General features: G+C 37.6%; 1 non-coding gene across 1 annotated transcript; it reads left to right on the forward strand.

The window, feature by feature from the left end:
- The first annotated feature begins 2,095 nt into the window (after positions 1–2,095).
- Trnaa-ggc lies at positions 2,096–2,165 on the forward strand. Its single transcript has one exon. It is a non-coding gene; the product is annotated as a tRNA-Ala (tRNA).
- The last annotated feature ends 18,296 nt before the right edge of the window (positions 2,166–20,461 follow it).

The raw sequence follows: 20,461 nt of genomic DNA on the forward strand, positions 1-20,461 counted from the left end.
AGATATATCCCCAAACCAGATTTCATCACCAAAACTCATACCAATTGGCTCATATGGTTGAAATAATTTTCTGTTAGATATATTGAATTCCTTAGGAAATTGCATACATTTAGGCGTTTTCAGCTTAAATCTTGAAATTTAACTATTCGTTATCCCTCTAATACCCAAATTTTTATTTTCGATCTAAATATCATTTTTCGTTATCTAAAATCGTTTTGAACACGTTTTGGGCAATAATTTATTTTTATTCGCAAATTTGTGAATTTTGGTTTTTGATTTTTATAATTTTTATTTTTGAACATCCCTTTTCTTTTTCATTTTTTCTTGGAGTCTCTTCTGGTTACTGATTTTTGGCAATAATAAAAATTCAAGTTTTCACGGTACTTCTAAAAATATTAAATTTTAATTTTTTTTCTGAAATTATTTTTATTTTCCGTGTAATTAACGGAAATAAAGGTTTGAAATTATTTTAATTCCATCAAGCCCTTCTTCTGTGATAGGTTGATCGTAGAAAAATATAAAAGCTTCGATTTTTTATATTACACATTAAATGAACCCCAGGCTTTTGTAGGTTATATAGGAATACAATTTTTCAAACAATTTTCAAAAATACAAAAAAGTTTCAAAAGTCATAAAACCCTTCCTTATATGCATGTTATAAGTCAAGGTTAAATCCAAAAATAAAATCATTTTGATTTCCGAGCTACGAAAAAATACACAAAATTCTAAAGTGTACCCCGTCTAAAGGCGGGGTTGGGTATTAGAGGGTTATTTATATAAATATTGTATTGTTAAGAATTTTACAAGCATATTCGGATTCAGGGTGCTCAAATTTATCATATAAAGTTGTTTTGGAAACTAACAATAATGGCATTGACAAGTGATCAATTTCACCCCAAAATGAGATCCTCTGATTTTTTATTTAAGAGGTATTTGTTAATACTAAAATGACATTTGTTAGAAAATTTCGGTACATAAGTCCATGAGGCTCACCTTCGTACTTGTTTTCCTGCATTTAGTTGTTTGGGATTGTTAACATTATAGAAAACAGACTAGAAAAACCGTGAAAAATTATCAATTTCACCCAAAATTACGGTATTCATGAAGATCTGCATAACAGATTTTTCAAGAACCGTGGAAAACATCTGTTCAGAAAAATCCTGCCTAAGACTGCCTAAGAGGTCAATCGGCGACCTCTGGCGATTTTTTTTTTTGAAAAAGTAAGTTTTCCCATACATACTTTGAACGGCTGGCGCTAAAATATAGTTTCTCTGATCAAGCTGAAATTTTGCAAAGTTGTTATGGGACCTAAATGCAATCCAAAAAGTGCACTGGAGCGAGAATCTATTTTTTTTTCCCTAGCTTTATATTCTGTTATTGACAAGTTCTCTCGAATTCACGAAGATTGATACGTCACACGGTATGTTTCCGACAATAAACGTAAATGTCCTCAAAGAGACCCTGGCAGAACCTGTGTCAGGTGCTCTGGAGTCTCCAAATCTATTGAAATTTAGTTTATTCTTCCTTTATCGACATGTCCTCCCGAATTCATGCAAATTGAGGCGTCGCACGGTATGTTTTGAACATGAAACGAAAATGTCCCCAATTTGGCCCTGGCGGAACCATCTACGATGTTCCGGAACGGTCCACATATTCAAATTATGTTGAAATGTTGACAATCGACCATTATCTCATGTTTTACATAAAAAAAATAGTGTTGTAGCTGAAATAAATAAAAAAAAATAACCACATTTCCCGAATTTGAAACCCTCGTGACCCCAGTACAACCCGGAATATCTCCGACGTGGTTCCGAATACAGAATTGTCCATTTATGACAAATAACTGTAACCTTTTTAAAGTAAACTGAGGGTAGTTTCAAAAAAAATCGAATGGAAATTGACGAAATAGTAGCTGTTTGAAAATGTAACGTAAAGGTTAACAGCCGAGAATAGATTTTTAACATACCCAGTCTCTATGTTTGCTTCGTAGATGATAAAGGCACGGTGCCCCGACAGACCGTTATTATGTAAATAAAATGTCCATCAAATCTGAATTCTAAACTAGTAACCAACTCAGTTATTGGGTCACCAAGGGGCTCGGTAGCTTAGTTGGTAAAGCGCTCGTCTGGCATACAAGAGTCCTGGGTTCAAATCCCAGTGGAGCACGTGGATTTTTTTCATAATTTCACCCATAATTTTTCCATCTTTACCACGCGTAATGAGTTAATTAATTTAAGAAATAAATGTCAATATACAATTGATGTCACGTTCGATAAACGTGAAACATTAAATGCAGAATATTATTAATTAACAGTTTATTTTACTACTTTCATACTAAGTGACCAGCCCAGCCCAAGTCTGCCATATTTATTTCGCTTAGTAAAATTGCTTTTTGTACATCTGATATTGGCTCTTGACGTTAACGTCAAGTTTTCCACCGAGTATTGCCCCTAGCACTTAACATAAAAATGTTTTGTTCAATATTATTAGCCACAACAGGATTATAACTTCACGAGAAACATGATTGTCATATGGTCGGTGCTCAGACAGACTGGACCAAGTGTTTCCAATGGTTTCAGGAAAACGTACCCCAAGCATTCGGTATAAGTATGATAAAATATGTGCATTTTTTGCTGTAAGAAGGGAACTTATCTATTTGAAGGAACATCTGTTTCGAAACAGAATTGAAAATATTGCAGTTTATGGAGTCTTTGACTTATCTTTGCAAGGCCAAATGTCATCTAGTCAGTTCTGTCTGAATACCAACCATATGTAGCAAGTGTTCGGCGATTAACAAATTCTTTAACTACTTCAAACAAATATCCAATAAGCACTACTTGAGTATCAACATCACTAGGACTTCCACTCTATATACCTGCAATCCTTCACTTCGTTTTATTTTTTCATTCATCGTCAATCTGTTTATTGACTTCTAAGTCGCGTTCAACTCAGGAACAAAAAAATAGATGTTGCAGGTAATATCAAAGACTTAAAATAAGACTTATTAAGCTGACAAATACAATCAGGTGTAAGCATTATAGACGAGGAGCTTGTTTTTTTTTTTTTTTTTGTTAAATTACATGGAATAAGGAGAGATTCAGAAAATAATTTACTGTTCAATATTGCGTTTTGACGCATTTACTTCTTGATTTTGCAGACCATGACTTGATTGGAATCGATCGCAGTTTAGTAAAGAAGGGTTTGAGGGTTTCACTATTTCAAAGATGGACAACTAGGATAAGCTTGTAATGCCAAACGTATATGGTTGCATGTAGAGAAAGACGCAGGTTCAGATGTGTTGATACTGAAGCATTGCTTGATTGAGATATGGATGAACTTGTTGAAGAGCCATATAACACTTGTGACGTATGATTCCCATGTAGTAAAAACACATGTTCTGGCTGTAAATATCTCCTTTTACGGATTACGTAACCAGCTTAGGGACCCGCAACTTGCAAAGGGAAACGACATTTCTACACTGTTGCTTGATAAAGGCTTATCTCACTTCATATTCATTATTTCATTAACAACTTCGCCAAAACACCTCGCGATCCTTTATTGTACAACCCTAAAAAGTGTTTCGAAAACCAAATCAGTTTAATAATGCAAAGAAGGCAACGATGAATGCAAGCATGCCTAAAAGAAACATCGCTATTGATTTTCCGTGTATAAAACGCTTATTCTTGGCTCCCCCATTTATTTGAGAACAGGAGCGAAAACTATTGAGCGAATAAAATAGGCAAACTTCAGTGAGCTGGTCATTCAGTGCGAATGCCGGAAGAAAAAGTTGCATCGATCAGGTGAAGCTCAGCGACCCCGCGAAAGACATCATTGATCATTATGTTATTGACGTGAGCGTTCCAGAGTAACCAAATCATTCAAAATTTGGGACAACCAATAATACTAGCTCTAATTGATTATAAAAGTATTCACATGACTTATCTGCTAACTATTATTGTGCTACATTTCTTCTCAGATCCTTTTGTTTAAAATAATAACATTCTTAATTATTGATTTATTTGGTTTACTTTTCAATCGGTTTAACATAGAAAAAAATAATCAATAAAATTTAAACCAGTAAACTATGAAAAAAAAGTTCAATCGAAGCCAAATATCAAATTTTCAAGATCACAAATCTGGAAAAACCAAACATCCGTTTAAGCTGAAAACCAAATCGATTGATCACGAGCTGGTGGTGACCAATCGATTAAATTTTCAGCTCAAACGGGTGTTCGGTTCTCCAGATTTGTGCTCTTGAAACTTTGAAGTTTGGCTTCGAATAAATTTAGTTTTTCATTCATTTCCACCTTAAGCCACTCCTTAAGTTAAGCAAGTTGTAAATATCTCTAATTGTAACAACGGTAACAATTGTATATTAGTTCAGAACAGTTTGGTCAACTTTTTGACCGTTTTTGTGGGTTCTTTTTTTCAGAGCTATTGCAATGTTTTAATCTGGATTATATACTGCATTTTTAGTAAAAACCTTCAAATCAAGATTTCTCGAGATTTCTCCTAGGGATTTTTTTAAAAATTGGCCCAAAGGTGCAAAATGACCTCAGAAATCAAGCCCTGTGCTCAGATTTGATGGACATTTTTTTTTTCATAATAACGGTCTGTCGGGGCACCGTGAAAGGCATTGTCGATCAAACGTTATGGACGTTAAGGTAATAGTTGTAATCTGGGAGAGAGAAACCGATACGAAATTTATGTACGTCAAGGTGAGCCGAGACACTACTGTCGCGAACTGTCACCGCGTAATTGATCAAAACATATTTTCGCGTTTCATCAAATGTGATACACAGCTAAAAAAATGTTGTAAATTTAAGTTTATTTTCATGCACATATTTGGAGCATCAAAATCAACCTAAATTTCAACGACCAATCCATTATTTTTAAATCGATTTCACTTTAAATTTACACGATCATGTAATATTCAAGCATCTTTAGTTGAAAATTAAATGTATATTCATTTAAGTTTACATGATGCTGTAACAACACATGAATTTGATTGATTTTTACAGTAGATTGCAGTTTACACTACATTGAAATTTAAATATTTTTTTCTGTGTAGAAAATTCGATTAAGAAGCGATTTATGCCTATTCAAAAGTAATGTCACGATAGCACCTTTATGATCAATCATTATATATTTTAATACTTTTTCTGATAAAACTAAAATTAAATGCATAGAAAACTTTGGCCCTTTATCCATGTTTGTCCGCAAAGATCGAAAATACGCAACAAAATGAAACAAGCGGTTTTCTTCAAGTCTGTCTTGATTGTCGTTGGTACGCTGGAGTTTTCTTGCAGTTTAAAAAAATCGTGTCATATTTCGTGTGTAGTATCTGTGCCTCCCAAGTTATATCTCGTTGAAAGTAAAAATATGAATTGTTAATGGCTATACAGATGCGACTAAATAGTTGAATAATTGATATTAATCGCCTTCTTTAAATTTCTGCATCGATTAAAAACTAGTTTTAACACGTCTAAGCACTTGAAGTATCACTGTGTCTGTAGGTTTACTCGGAAGCACGTTTCCAGCGCACAAAAAAAAAGATTTCCAAACTTTTCTTCAGCTCAAGTGAATCTTCAAATCACTCTCCCCCCTAAGGAGCACAATGTAAAGTCAAATTACTTATTTCGACCGTCACCAATCCACCGAATTCCGGCGAATATCATTTTCATTTCATTTACCTCGAAGGAATACCCAAACTCGGTGGCAGCTCGTATCTGTATACCGGCGGAAAATTATCTCAGGAAAAAGTCAAGGGCGACGCGGGCGACGAAGGTAGGAAAAAAAGTTTTGAAAGAAGAAACGCGCGACCTCGAGAGATGTGTCACTTCTTCTCGACTGACTGGCTGGCTGATTCCGGCTGTTGTTGCTGCTCCAAAGTTAGAAATGGACTTTTCGTGTTGTTCCGGTGTGGTCCATTAGCATCTGAATGGGGATGATGAGGACGACTACGACGACGACGAATCTGACTAGCTGTTTTGTGGAGTTTTGTATCTTTTTGCACTTTTTGTGCGTGGAAGACAGGCGGTCTTGTTTTGTTGTGTCGTTTTGCCGCACGCGTTTCTGGATGGAGAATGAAAACCATGGATTTTTTGTTGTGTGGTTTATGGTCTAGTTTGGAAGAGGTGCGAAAAATGGGAATTTGGAGGAAATTAATGGCAAATGAAATATTTATTCTCAAAAAACATCTGTGAATGAGGTAACGGAATATGGCTTGTGCCAAACTTATTTTTGGCATTATGTCTCCACTTAGCCAAGAAAGCCAAGGAAATTCCAAACCAAACTATCCTAGACAGACCAGAAATCGAGCACAGGCCTCTGGCTTGTGCCAAACGCTGAAGCCTAATAGCTCTGCATTTCAAATGGCGTGGTTGGAAAACGTGACTACTCTCATGCTTAGCTCAACGAACCCGTCATAATCGACATACGTTCGCAATTCCTTTTCACAATACCCGCTCGTCAAATATTCGATTACCGGTAACATTTTCATTTGCCGCTATCACGCATCCTTTTTGGATCGACACATCATGGCCCAAGATTAACATCCTCCCACCCAATTTTATCTCTATCGAGTCGAGTCCCAACCCACTGATGGAGAACAAACTCAACTGCGGCATGCGAAGAAGCTTACCCCGGCCAAGCGTTGCGAATGTGTTTACATTTCAAAAATATAATCCCTTATTCAAACGCGTCGTCGTCCTCGTTCTCGTCGTCAGGCTGGCTGCCCATCCTTTTCTGTTACAATTCTTCTTCATCGGTCTTGTTCCACCTTCACCTGTGCATATATCTGGCATAAGTAATCCCCGACACCTCCCATTCACAGTTTCCCAAGCTGATCAGGAAAAAAATAAAATTGGAGAACAACAACTTTCCAGCGAGCATCAACTCTTTCCCGAACGGTGCCGACATTATTCTTCCAGAGGTACCACCGTGTACACCCAAAGAAAACATTTGGTAACATAACACGTCATTTAACTTGAACCATTGCAAAATTGTCAAAATTATGTCTAGGATTTGCTGCGAAAATGAATAATAATGAACAGGAGAATACCTTCAATGTTAGTTTTCGTTGATTTCAAGAATAGTTTCTAGTTCAGAATTTCGTTTCAGAACCAAAATCTCATATTTTTGTATGCATTTTTAGAGAACTTTAAAAATCTATAAAAGAATTTCTGAGAGAAAATATGGCAGGATAAATGGATGACATCCATAAATATTCATAAAAATCAACATAAAGCATCATAAGAAAACAAAAAATCGACGAAATCATCATCATGCGTCATGTGTCTTGAAGAAAAATTCGAAAATAACGGGCAGTAAATAAATTTCTGGACAATGACTTTGAAAAATTTGTCCGAGAGTTGTCGAAAATATTCTCAGAATATTCATTGAAAATATCATATGAAAAATTCCCTATTGATCTACTGCTTATTGCATGTGTTGTTCAGTGCACAATGATCCAGAAAGCAGTTTTTTGTGTAGAGATGCGGACGAGTGAAAGTGAAAAAGTGGCGTGATCCGTTAGTAGTGTTTGATCCTTCGACCTTGACGCATGCTCCAGCGGGGGCGGGCGTTGAGGGCAACATCACACATGTCGCGCATCGGTCGAGTAAAATGAAAAAGTGCCGCGTTTGATAAGTCCTTTTTGATCTTTCGACGTTGACGCTTGCTCCTGGGCAGTGCTTCAAGAAAGCCCGAGCAGTCGTCAATTATTTTCCCTCTCGGGTCGCGCGCCTATTTTCTCTGAGTGCTTTTATATAGCCGAGCAAACGAGTGAAGCTGAAAGTGGATTGTTGCTGCACAGTCAAAGATGACGGATCAATTGGTGAGCTCGTTTCATGCTACTATTTCTAATCTATAAAATATGTATGACTGCACCTTTAATCGATACAACGGTGAGACGTAAATATGATTTTTCAACAAACTATGAATGGTTCGTCACTGTAAGTGTCGACATAAACTCTGATTCATAAATTATTTATGTCTAATTTTTTTCCAAAACATCTTCTTCTTTTTACCTTTATTTTTGTAATCAAAAAAAAAATACTTCGAATTGTTCGACACTCAGGCCCGGATTTGGGGGGGTGCCGAGGGGGCAAATGCCCCGGGCCCCCCGAAGAAGAGGGCCCCCCGAGAAGTGAATACTGTTCAATGAATTATTTTTACATTTAATTAAGGATTAAAGATTTTAAATTGAAAATACAAATCCGATACCATTTCTAACAGAGATTTTATGACATGAGATTATGTTTTTTTAAGTGAATAGCTAATACGAGGTGTGTCTCATTTTTCCAGTTCCAATGAAAATCCTCTCTGAAGAAAATCATCAAGGTTATATCAAAAACTTTAAAACTTTTCGCGGGTTAATAATAGCAAGTTGTCGCAACTTTTTGGAGAGAAACTGTCAAAATTACACTGCCGTTATACGCATAATTGTCCCATGTTACTTCTTGTGACTGTTTTTGACTTTTTGTCATCAAACAGTTTATTTTTACGTATAGTTTCAGAACAAACTTACCAAAAATTAACTTTGTTCGGAAACTCAATGAAAAGCAAGCCAAGTCAATTTGTCCCATTGATGAATTACCACGCATAACTGTCCCACTACTGTATTTCTACGCATAACTGTCACACTATACAATTCGCTGCGCTGATGTCGAACAAAATAATCAGTAGGCAGTTTTTATTTAGCTGCAGTTTGGGAAAATCGTTTTGAATATCTTCTTACGGTGGCTTTACATCCCATGTGGAACACAACCTGTTTTATGTGCTTGTATTATCGGGATGCATTCAACATTCATGCGAGGCCAACATCAAATTTGATTGAAATTTTCAATATCAAAATATTCCCATCCGTTTTTCAATGAATTTATTTCAGTTGAATTTTCAGGGTCAATCACAAAATTCTTCTAGTTTTTGGAATCGCGGTCATCGATTAGAAATTTGCCGTTACTTTGAATTCATCGAGGGGAGTTCTGATGTAATCCCACTTGAAGAATCAGTAACCACTTTAATTTCGCATCCGTGGCTTGCGACAAATCAACTTCATGATGGTTCGACCGTTTTTGGATGACATGCTGGGTTGTTTCGATACCGGTTCACTGGTGGAAATCTGAAACCTGGCTAAACATGGTTCAGATGTATTTGAATTAGAGATGGGCAAAACGGCTCATTTCAGTGAACGGATCCGAACCGAATCACTCATTTTAGTGAACCGGATCTTTTGAACGGTTCAGTGGCTCAGCGGCTCATAGAGATGGGCGACTCACTCACGAATCATTCAAAAGAGTCAACTCTCGAAAGTGAATGAACGAATCACGGTTCTTTTCAAAAGAGTCATGATTCATTTGCACCGAATATTTTAGAAGAGGGCTTAAAAATTCACTAGGAATCATATTTTAGAGTTGGAACAGAGTCAAACAATTCGGACATGTATTAATAGTTAAAGTTGCTGTACGAAAAATATTTTCATACAAAAAATGTCATACTTTTTATTTCTTGAGTAAAATATTAGATTCATTTTTGGTTTTATAAAATTAGTCACCGAATCGATCAAAAGAGTCGATTCACTTTTGTGAGTGAGTCACCTTCGCTCTCTCATTCTTCCCCAGAAACTAACGATACACTCCGTCGATTTCCCCTACCCTAACCAAAAAGGATAAAGCAAAATGTGCTTTGCCATTCAAATGTGCACTTTTTCTCTCAATCTTTCATCTGCCATATCTTGCAGGCAAGTTTGTGGAGCAGATTTGTTGTTTGACTGTGTATGCTGACAGTGCGGAGCTGCAGCGAACTGTCTTCATATCTGCACCGTGGCGCGCAAAGCAAGACACGTGTAATGCATTATAATAAAGCCGAGAAGCGAACGTAGAAGCATAGGGGAAAAGAATCGATTCGTTCATTTCATTTTGTTCATTCGCGGGTCACTTTTAGTCTGATCCGTGCTGATCAAATGAACCGACTCTCGCCAAAAAAGAGCCACGAATCACTCATTCTTTTCAGTGATCCGGATCTTTTGAACGGCTCCGATTCTTTTTGCCCATCTCTAATTTGAATGACTTGACCACATGTCGGATTGTTCCGAATTACCGGTTTTCTGGGGGAAATGGCCACTAAATTGTTGGTTCTGAAACTTAGCTGGCAACATCAAACTTCATAAGTTCCCAAACTTAACGGTTCTAAAACTTAAATTGCGATGATTTTGCAAACCAAGTCCAAATAAATGTCAAATCGTGTGAAGATTTGTGTCGTGAATTTTGAGTTGAACATTTATCACTAACTTATTCATTCACTCTTTCTTTCACTAACTCATATATTTTCTCAATATCGCACAAACAGAAAACTTTGCTTTCCATCCCAAACTATAAAATCGTATTTCTTCATTTCCCCACACGTGGCTCCGTTTGGCACATGTCACTTGAGCCTTCATTAGGTGCCTTAACATAGCCTTGAGGATATACGTCGTCTACATTCGGAACTATATATACATAAGAAAGATCATCTACAGCAATATGCTCAGCACATAATTAGTCACTACTATCAGTGGGACTGTTATGCGTAGAAATTCACCAAAAACCCCGTATTTCTAGGCATAACAGTCCCACTATAAATTTCTTAGCAAAATTAACATTTTTCCAATAACACAAGCTCTTGACTCTAATGATCACACTATTCTTCATACTATTGTAAAGATTTTAATTTAATTTACTACACACCTGGTCAATACGAGGCCTAAATGTGTTGAATTTTTAAACGCGTTTTTCTCGATAGCATATTTTGGAACATGGGACAATTATGCGTATAACGGCAGTACAGTGCTCTTTGTCCTGGAATGATCTTAAAAAGACGAAGATACTCGATAATTCGTGGATTTTCCTGATTTCGCTATCACGATACTGAAGCAGCTATTCTATCTGAAATCCTACCGGAATTTCGATATTTCCATATTCTACTGTAGTCTTTTCCAGTTGTATTTGATATATTTGTATTAATATTTTCTTTGTTTTCTTGTAATATATCAAATTTTACTAAAAGCTTAGAATTAACGACAGTTTTGACCCAAATCCACATATTTCGTTTGAATATAGCAATATTCACTAAGAGTTTAGAATATATCATAATTTTGGCCATAATATACAGAATTTTTATACAATTATATTTTCCCCGATTCTTAAATTATTAGCTTATAGATTATCAAGGTAATTTTGCTATGGTCTTTGCAGGATTTCCGCTTGATAGGCTATTTACAGAAACTAGAGCATCATCTGCAAGTTATCTGAGTGTCCATAGTTCTTCCAAACTGTTGTTTATATCGGGAACATTAAAATTATAAAGCAAGTAACTAAGACTTTAGCCTTGGGCACTAGGCCATCTCTTATTCTTCGAAAATGCGATATGTTTTTAGTTCGTTATTGTAAAGTGCTCGTTTTGGTAAGAAAAAATTCAGGTAAAATTTTGTAGTCCCTACGTGGACGCTAAGTAGTCCCCCAAAGGCCTTAAAGGTATCAGGTGTACATGAACCCCGTGCCCAAATCGAGCTCGCTGCTTTAGTGCACGCTTCGTGACTACGTTTGTTTTCTTTGTTGTTGTTGATTTTATGTCAGCGTGCACTGTAATAAAGATGTACAAAGTATAAAATATTATTTTAGTAAGTAAGTTCCTGTCAATTTGTCATATCAGGTAAAAATAACCTTATTTTTCTTTATTGTCAACATTTACCCTACTACGTGGTACTGGCCAAACTAATAACTTGTTTTGAACAATAAAAATTTATTGAACAAAGCTAGTTAATATAACATTCACAATTACAAAGGAAATAAACTTTTATGATGACTATCAACGCGCACAGGAGAATGTGTAACTAGTGGCTGTTGTATGTATGCACCCATGTAGCGTGCACTAGAGCAGCAAGCTCGATTTGCGCACGGGGTTCATGTACATGCTTTCCAAATATCTTACTTTCGTAATACTAAGCTTTCCCGCTTTTGTACCAAGGGCCCCCGTAAAGAGATCTGACCCGGGCCCCCGAAACCCAAATCCGGCACTGTCGACACTACAAGTGTAAACTTGCGAAAGGTTCACTTTATTCAACAAATTTTGAAAGGTTCGTCACCTCAAGTGTCGGCATAATTTTTCTCTACATAGATATTGTTCATATCAAATGAAAATATTATATTTACATATAAGCATGTTTATATCTCACAAATAATTATATATCATGGTCTAATCGCTTATCAAAGTGAATCCTGTGACCCAACGATCCTCCCCATTAACAAACATCCATCCCAGTAACAAACACGGTCTCCAAATAGCGGTTACACACTAAACATTCCTTCCCCAACCCCACCTGACTGCAAGGACGTGGCCGGCGTCGTTATTGACCATGTATAAATAGAGGTACTGAATTATGCACACTGAAGAAGATTATGGCCAATCCCAGCCGAACTTCTAGCTGATTCTTTGTGCATTTTCACTGACTTCGGTCAATCACGGAATAGCAACCATTGATATGTGTAGTCAGTCTAAGCTAAGCTAAGGTAAGTTAGCGCGTACAGCGATACTTTTCCAAGTCAATATAAACTATCAAGACTAAGTTATATCACTTTCATTTTGCAAATTGAAGTCATCATTACTGCCAAAACGAATGACGGGCTACTTAGCTTTAAGGGGGCAGGATCCGTCATTGATTTCGGAATTTTCAAAAGCAGCGTTCAAAATAAAGGAAATTTACAGGAAAATATGTTCAGCAGAGTGATGCAAATTTTGAAGTTTTAGCTCCCGTGTGCTCAATCGATTTTATTTATGATAAATAGCATCCTGCCAAAGTTTGAAATGATTCGGAAGAAATCTGACTGTGCACACGCCATTTGAAATTTATATGGAGATCACTATGGAAAACGCTAACCTTTTGTGTTCAGCCCCCTATCTCTTCGTCATAATATTATATGGAAGATTGAACACACTCTTCTCATGTGAAATCCTTTCAGCTTCAACTTTGCCAAAGACCACATTTCGATTGGACGACATGATAAATTGTTATTCATCATCAAAAAGTGTGTTTGCATGCAGCATGCTTCACCAACTGTTCGGCAGGCAACAGTGATGCTCCAGGCTGGAAGAATAGATCAAAGTATTCCAGGCTACTATGTTCTATAGCAAAAAATCAGTGTTGCTCTGAACGTAATTGAATGATCATCTAAGCATAATTTATCAAAATGTGGTCTTCGGCAACGTTGTAGCTGGGAAGATTTCACATGAGAAGAGTTTGTCCACTTTTCCATAGATCATTATGGCGAGCAGTAAGGACTGAACGCAAGTAATTTCCATATAAACTTCAAATGGCGTGTGCACAATCAATTTTTTTCCAAATCTCTTCAAATTTTGGGAGAATTATTTTCATTATAATTGACACCGTTTAAGCATAGGGGAGCAAAAACTTCAAAATTTTCATCAGTTTAATGTTCACTGCATTCTATTATCCAATCAAAGCACAGTGGACACATTTTCATCGAATAATTTTTAGTTTAGGATAGAAAAACTGCTTTTGAAGCTTCGATGAGTACGATGATTACGGTGACGGAGCGTTGAACGTTAAGAGCTTCAATTCGATTCGAATTGATCTAGCACTGTCCTCCCAAGCTGTTTGTTACACTCAATATGCTGATGACAGAGAGATGGTGTGCAACTGGGCGAGCTTGCAGGGATGGTTTCAATGTAATCGTCTGATAAATCTACTAATGAGCGGTTCCACGCCAAATTCAAAAATATGAAAGCTCCTGGCGATGATGGAATTTTCTACATCCTCATCAAGAAACTTCCAGAAAGTAGCTTATCATTTTTAGTTGATATATTTAACATATGTTTTCAATCAGCATATTTTCCTGACAAATAGAAAAGTGCTAAGGTTGTTCCAATTTTAAAACCAGACAAAAATCCTGCAGAAGCTTCTAGCTATCGTCCAATCAGTTTGCTTTCCTCCATCAGTAAACTTTTTGAAAAGGTCATTTTGAACAAAATGATGGCCCACATCATAAATTCAATTAAATTAAATTTTTGCCAATGAACAGTTCGGATCCGCCATGGACATTCGACCACTCATCAACTTTTACGTGTAACATCCGTTCCAACAAATCTGAAGGCTATTCTACTGGTCTTGCTCTTCTCGACATAGAAAAAGAATTCGACAGTGTTTGGCATGAAAGTTTTATCGTAAAATTAAAAAAACTTTAATTTTCCAACATACATTGTTAGAATAATTCAAAGTTATCTGTCAAATCGTACACTTCAGGTTAATTATCAGATCTCCAGATCTGAAAGACTTCCTGTAAGACCAACCAATATCACAGCGTAACAAAAATGAAGTTTTTGCGTGTCTCAAGGATCAAATTATGTGTTTCTAGTAGTTTTAGGGCTGCTGAATCTGATGCTGTTCTCAGAAATGTTCCAGCACGTCACAATTTTTAGCTACAGGTCGCCAAAGTTGCATAAAACACTGGTTTTATTGATGTTTACATAAAAATTAAACAATGATTTATCGAAAACCTTTGAGATCTAATCCAACAAGCATGCAAAATAGGACTTTAACTTTCAATTCAGAAATATGTTGGTTCAAATTTCACGGTTAAATTCAGGTTAAATCGATTTTTTCAACATGCTTACAGTCTCCATACAAAATTCTTCGTTTCTCTTATATGGCAAAATACAATACTTTTCTAAACCAACAAAAATAAGTTTTGAGCATCGGAAGTATTATGAGCTTTATTTATAAGTATTGTTAAACACTTGAAGTTTGAGTTCTAAGGCAAATTAAGCAAACAAATTGCCATACAAGCTGGCAAACTTGCATGCAAGTTGGCTGAAATAGTCAAATTTAACATTTTCAACAGCTAATATCTCATAAACTAGACGTGCTATGATATTTCTGAAAATGGCAATGGATTCAGAAATCCTTAATTAAGTTAATAGCGGTATTTTGATGCTTGAGACAAAACCGTGTTCCGCAGTGTATTTATTTATTTGCAACGTTTTGGATAAATTTCCTACAGACTGATTTACTTATCGTATACTACTTATTCTACGTTTAAACTCAACTCTGGACAGATTGAAATCGAACACATCATTCACAATACTAAAACTACGAATACAACTGGTTAGTGGGCTATTCTGACCATAGGCAGTTCTATGCGTTCTAGGTGCCAAGAGTTGGTGGCTACGTAAATAACGGCTTGGAGCGAGAAACCCTACTTCCGCTAATAAATCGCTACAATCGATATTGTGCGTAATCAAATCAAATAAAAACATTCACTTTAATTTGGTTCTCCTAAATGACAGTTTTTCCATATTCAGCAACATGCAGCGACTCTCATAGTATGGAAGGTTGACAGGGTCGTTCCACGGTAGTGACCTGAGTGCATAACGAAGAAAGCTACGCTGTACTTTCTCAATGTGGAGCACCTGAGTAGTGTAATAAGGTGACACGCACACAGGCAGCGTATTCCAGTATGGTTTGCACCAATGAACAATACAATGTCTTTAGGGTGTAGATATCTTGGAACGCTTGTGAGTTACGCCGAATGAACCCAAGAACAGAGAAAGCCTTAGCAGTGGTTACGCTCACGTGTTTGCTGAATTTCAGTTTACTGTCAATGGTAACACCCAAATCGTTAATGGTCGTCACTCGGTCGATGATACTACCGTTGATTTCATAGTTGAAAGAGATGCTGGAAAGACGGCGTGTAAATGTTATGCACTTGCATTTGCTGTTGTTCAACTGCATTCCATTTTCTGAACACCATAGGAGCAGCTCGTTGATGTCAGATTGTAGAGCATAGCAGTCGATGACTAAGGTGATAGCTCTGTAGATCTTAAGGTCATCAGCATAAAAGAGCTTGCACGATTTCAAACGGTAGGACAGATCGTTAATGAACAGTACAAATATAAGTGGGTCTAGAACGCTGCCCTGGGGGACACCGGAGGTGATATCAAAACCACGAGATTGTGTGTCTCCGATCCTGACGAAGGCTTTGCGGCCGGACAAGTAGGAACGAAGCCATTCTGTGATCCAGTCGGGCAGCCCCATTCGCTCTAACTTCTTGATAGCAAGATCGTGGGGGACTTTGTCAAATGCCTTCGAGAAGTCGAAGTACACAGCGTCCACTTGCTGACGGCGTTCGATTTCCGATGAAAGAAAATTGGTGTAGTACATAAGATTTGGAACTGTGGATCGTTAGTGCAGTTTTCACGTCTTGTTCGGTAAAATTTAGGAATGACAGCGTTATGCCATGCGTGGGAATAGAATGTCGCGTTGCAGTGGAGAGAGTTGGGGAGATGGTGCTATTCATACTGCTGAAAAAAACAGCGAATAGATTGGCCGATTCATCCACATTCACTGATGTCCTATTTTGAAAACGTATTTGTTCAGGTATGCGATTATTCGACTTACGGCTCTTGACGAATGACCAGAAACTATTCGGGTTGTTCTTCAAATTTGATTCGATTGTATTGATGTAATTTCGAAACGTGAAGACTTTGCATTCGTTGTAACGAGATTCAATCACATGAAGATTCTGTCTGGCAACAGGAAATTTGGAGCGATAATAGCGCTTGCGAGCCTTACGAACACCGTTTCGAAGACGTCTCCGTTCAGGTGACCACCACGGCAGTTTGCCTTTCTATTTAGGACGCAAGCGCTTACGAGGGACACTGCTATGCAAAACGTCGTACAGCTTATCGTAAAAGTGAGCAGTTGCTTCATCAGTGCCTTTGTTCGCCAGTTCTTTCGTCCAGTTGATCGTCGATAAACTAGCATTTAGCGATTCAAAATCGCAAAGCGAGAAGTCGAAATCCGTTTCATCATTGCTGTCGGAAGATGAATTGCACTCCAAGAACTAATGGCTTGTGATGAGCATTAGGGTGCCAATGAAAATCGATTTTTCGAATTTCAAAAAAAGGTAGTGCTCAAAAGTTTTATCTCCTCGAAAGTCAAGTCACCTCTTTCATCATCGTAGGGCATTTCCTTCATTAGATTCGTGATATTTTATTAGGGTGGCTCACTTATTTTCCATTGGTGTCTGCCGAAAATTAAATAAAAAAAAAATCAAGAAATTTTGAATTTGATCCTTTTTTTTAGCACAATAGTATTTCAAAACTTCTTTTATAATCGTAGGCCATTGTCATCATTTTTGTTTAGAGAGGTTTTAAATTCCTCTGAATTCATTCACCTCTAGTTCCATTTGATATGCGACATCATCGTAGGACACTGTTAACATATTTCATTAGGGAGTTTCTCTCATTTTCCATTAGGGTGCATCATTTTTCGTATAGTTTGAAACCATGATTTCTCGCAAAAGTCTCGTCCACTTTCCTTAATTATGGTGTCATTGTAAAAATTTCAACCTTAATATCTACAGACCGAAAGATTTTGGTGTGGACTACTACATAATATTTGCGTAATGTTCGACGAAAAATGTAAAGGTAACTTAGCTAACAACAAAAGAGTTTTCTAGAAAGCCTCTTATTGTTAGAAAGGTCCTTTTGAAAAGTTTTGCGTGATTTTCATTCGGAATGCAACAATTCACTAAGCTGAACCAGTTCGGAGTCCTCGTCTCATACAAAATCCGCTTGCTAATTCGTGATTTCAGATGCACTCATCTCAGAGAACAAGCATTGAGCGTCAGTGACCTTTCCAATTCAGTTTTGTACCATCTGTGCAAGCTCAGATAAAAAAAAATCAGAGTGATTGGTGAGAAGGTTCTGAACTGTAACCCCGGGGCCCTTAAGGTGGGGAACTGTTAGATTTTGCAATGGTTCTAGTAGCAATAAGGTAAGCAACGAAAGGGAGAGGAAAGGAATTGTGATATTAAAAAAATATCATATTGGTTGTTTTTGGTACATTACATCGAAATATATCCTAAATTACCTCTGATTTGTTTGGACTTTTATACATTTTTCGATGTTCTTCGACTTATTGCACAATGTACTGTTTCTGATTTTCATCGGTTGACAATTTCGAATTATTAGCTTAGCTTAGCTTAGCTTAGACTGACTACACATATCAATGGTTGCTATTCCGTGATTGACCGAAGTCAGTGAAAATGCACAAAGAATCAACTAGAAGTTTGACTGGGATTGGCCATAATCTTCTTCAGTGTGCATAATTCAGTACCTCTATTTATACAGGGTCAATAACGGCGCCGGCCACGTCCTTGCAGTCAGGTGGGATTGAGGGAAGGAATGTTAGTGTGTAACCTTTGCTATTTGGAGACCGTGTTTGCCTCTGCATCTCCACAAAGGTTACTGGGAGGGATGTTTGTTAATGGGGAGGATCGTTGGGTCACAGGATTCACTTTGATAAGCAATTAGACCATGATAAATAATTATTTGTGAGATATAAACATGATTATGCCGACACTTGGGGTGACGAACCATTCAAAGTTTGTTGAACAAATACCTAAATGAAACATTCCTAACACTCCTATTCTTATGCCGACACTTACAGTGACGAACCATCCAAAGTTTGTTGAATAAAGTGAACCTTTCGGAAGTCTACACTTGTAGTGTCCAACCATTCAAAGTTTTTTTTATTACAAAAATAAAGGTAAAAAGAAAGGGGTGTTTTGCATAGCATAGCATAGCATAGCATAAACTGACTGTACATGTCAATGGTTGCTACTCCGTGATTGATCGGAACTGGTAAGAATTGCACTACGATCCAAATGAATAAGGGATGGGAGTTTCCGCTTACTCTCGAAGTGCAATTTTAGCAGATCTAATATTATTGATCAATAACGGCGCCGGCCAAGTCCTTACAGTCAGTTGGGATGGGGAAGGAATGTTAGGGTGTAATGATTGTTGCTTCTAGAGACCGAGAATACCTCTGCATCTCCACAATCACCACGGGAAGGGTGTTTATTAGTGAGGAAGGAAAAGATCTGGGAGTCACCTCTGGTCGGTGATGCGATCCATGGACAAGGGGGAAATATACGACTTGTATTTAAAGCTAGTTTTGTATTTTTGTCTCGAGAAGTTTTTGGAAAAATTACGTCAACATCTATAATGTCGAACAATTCAAAAGACGTTTTTATTAATGACGAAAACTGAAAATTACATGTATATATTTTAACTTATATGAAACAGGAATAATGCCGACACTTGTAGTGACGAACCATACATAGTTTGTTTGAAAATTACATATGAGTATTACTGTGCATTTTGTCTCGATATGGTAGAAGTTTTAGAAAATACGTCAACATTCACAATGTCGAACAATTCAAAGGATAATTTTTAATAATGTCAAAAAGAGAAAAATATATGTATATTCAAATTGTATAAGAAAAAAGCATAATGCCGACACCTATAGTGACAAACCATACAAAGTTTGTTTTAATATTACATAAAAGTTACGCTTTCAAGAAAATATGTGTTATCATAAGCATGAAACGAACTCACCAGTTGGCCATCCATTCTCGACTGAACACAAAACTGACACTGACAGCAAAACTTCTTGGCGTCCCGAAAATAAACCGTCTTGCTTGGGCCTTCCCAAATACGTACCCAGCAAGACGCTCCAAAACAAAGGGAAAAAAAAAAAATCTCCGGCGACGAAAACACGCGCGAAACCGTCAACAAACTCTATCGGACGACGCAAAACCGAACCGTCCTGCTTGGGCTTCTCGAAGCACTACCCAGCAAGACGCTCCAAAACAGGGGGAAAAAATTCTCCGGCAACGAAAACGCGCGAATCCGTCAGCTAAATCAATCGGACGACGCAAAACCGAACTGTCCTGCTTGGGCTTCACAAAGCACTACCCAGCAAGACGCTCCAAAACAGGGGGAAAAAAATTCTCCGGCAACGAAAACGCGCGAATCCGTCAGCTAAATCAATCGGACGACGCAAAACCGAACTGTCCTGCTTGGGCTTCACAAAGCACTACCCAGCAAGACGCTCCAAAACAGGGGGAAAAAATTCTCCGGCAACGAAAACGCGCGAATCCGTCAGCTAAATCAATCGGACGACGCAAAACCGAACTGTCCTGCTTGGGCTTCACAAAGCACTACCCAGCAAGACGCTCCAAAACAGGGGGAAAAAAATTCTCCGGCAACGAAAACGCGCGAATCCGTCAGCTAAATCAATCGGACGACGCAAAACCGAACTGTCCTGCTTGGGCTTCTCGAAGCACTACCCAGCAAGACGCTCCAAAACAGGGGGAAAAAATTCTCCGGCAACGAAAACGCGCGAATCCGTCAGCTAAATCAATCGGACGACGCAAAACCGAACTGTCCTGCTTGGGCTTCACAAAGCACTACCCAGCAAGACGCTCCAAAACAGGGGGAAAAAAATTCTCCGGCAACGAAAACGCGCGAATCCGTCAGCTAAATCAATCGGACGACGCAAAACCGAACTGTCCTGCTTGGGCTTCTCGAAGCACTACCCAGCAAGACGCTCCAAAAC

This window comes from Aedes aegypti, chromosome 1, assembly GCF_002204515.2.
Source record: "Aedes aegypti strain LVP_AGWG chromosome 1, AaegL5.0 Primary Assembly, whole genome shotgun sequence".
NCBI classification, from domain to species: Eukaryota; Metazoa; Arthropoda; class Insecta; order Diptera; family Culicidae; genus Aedes; species Aedes aegypti.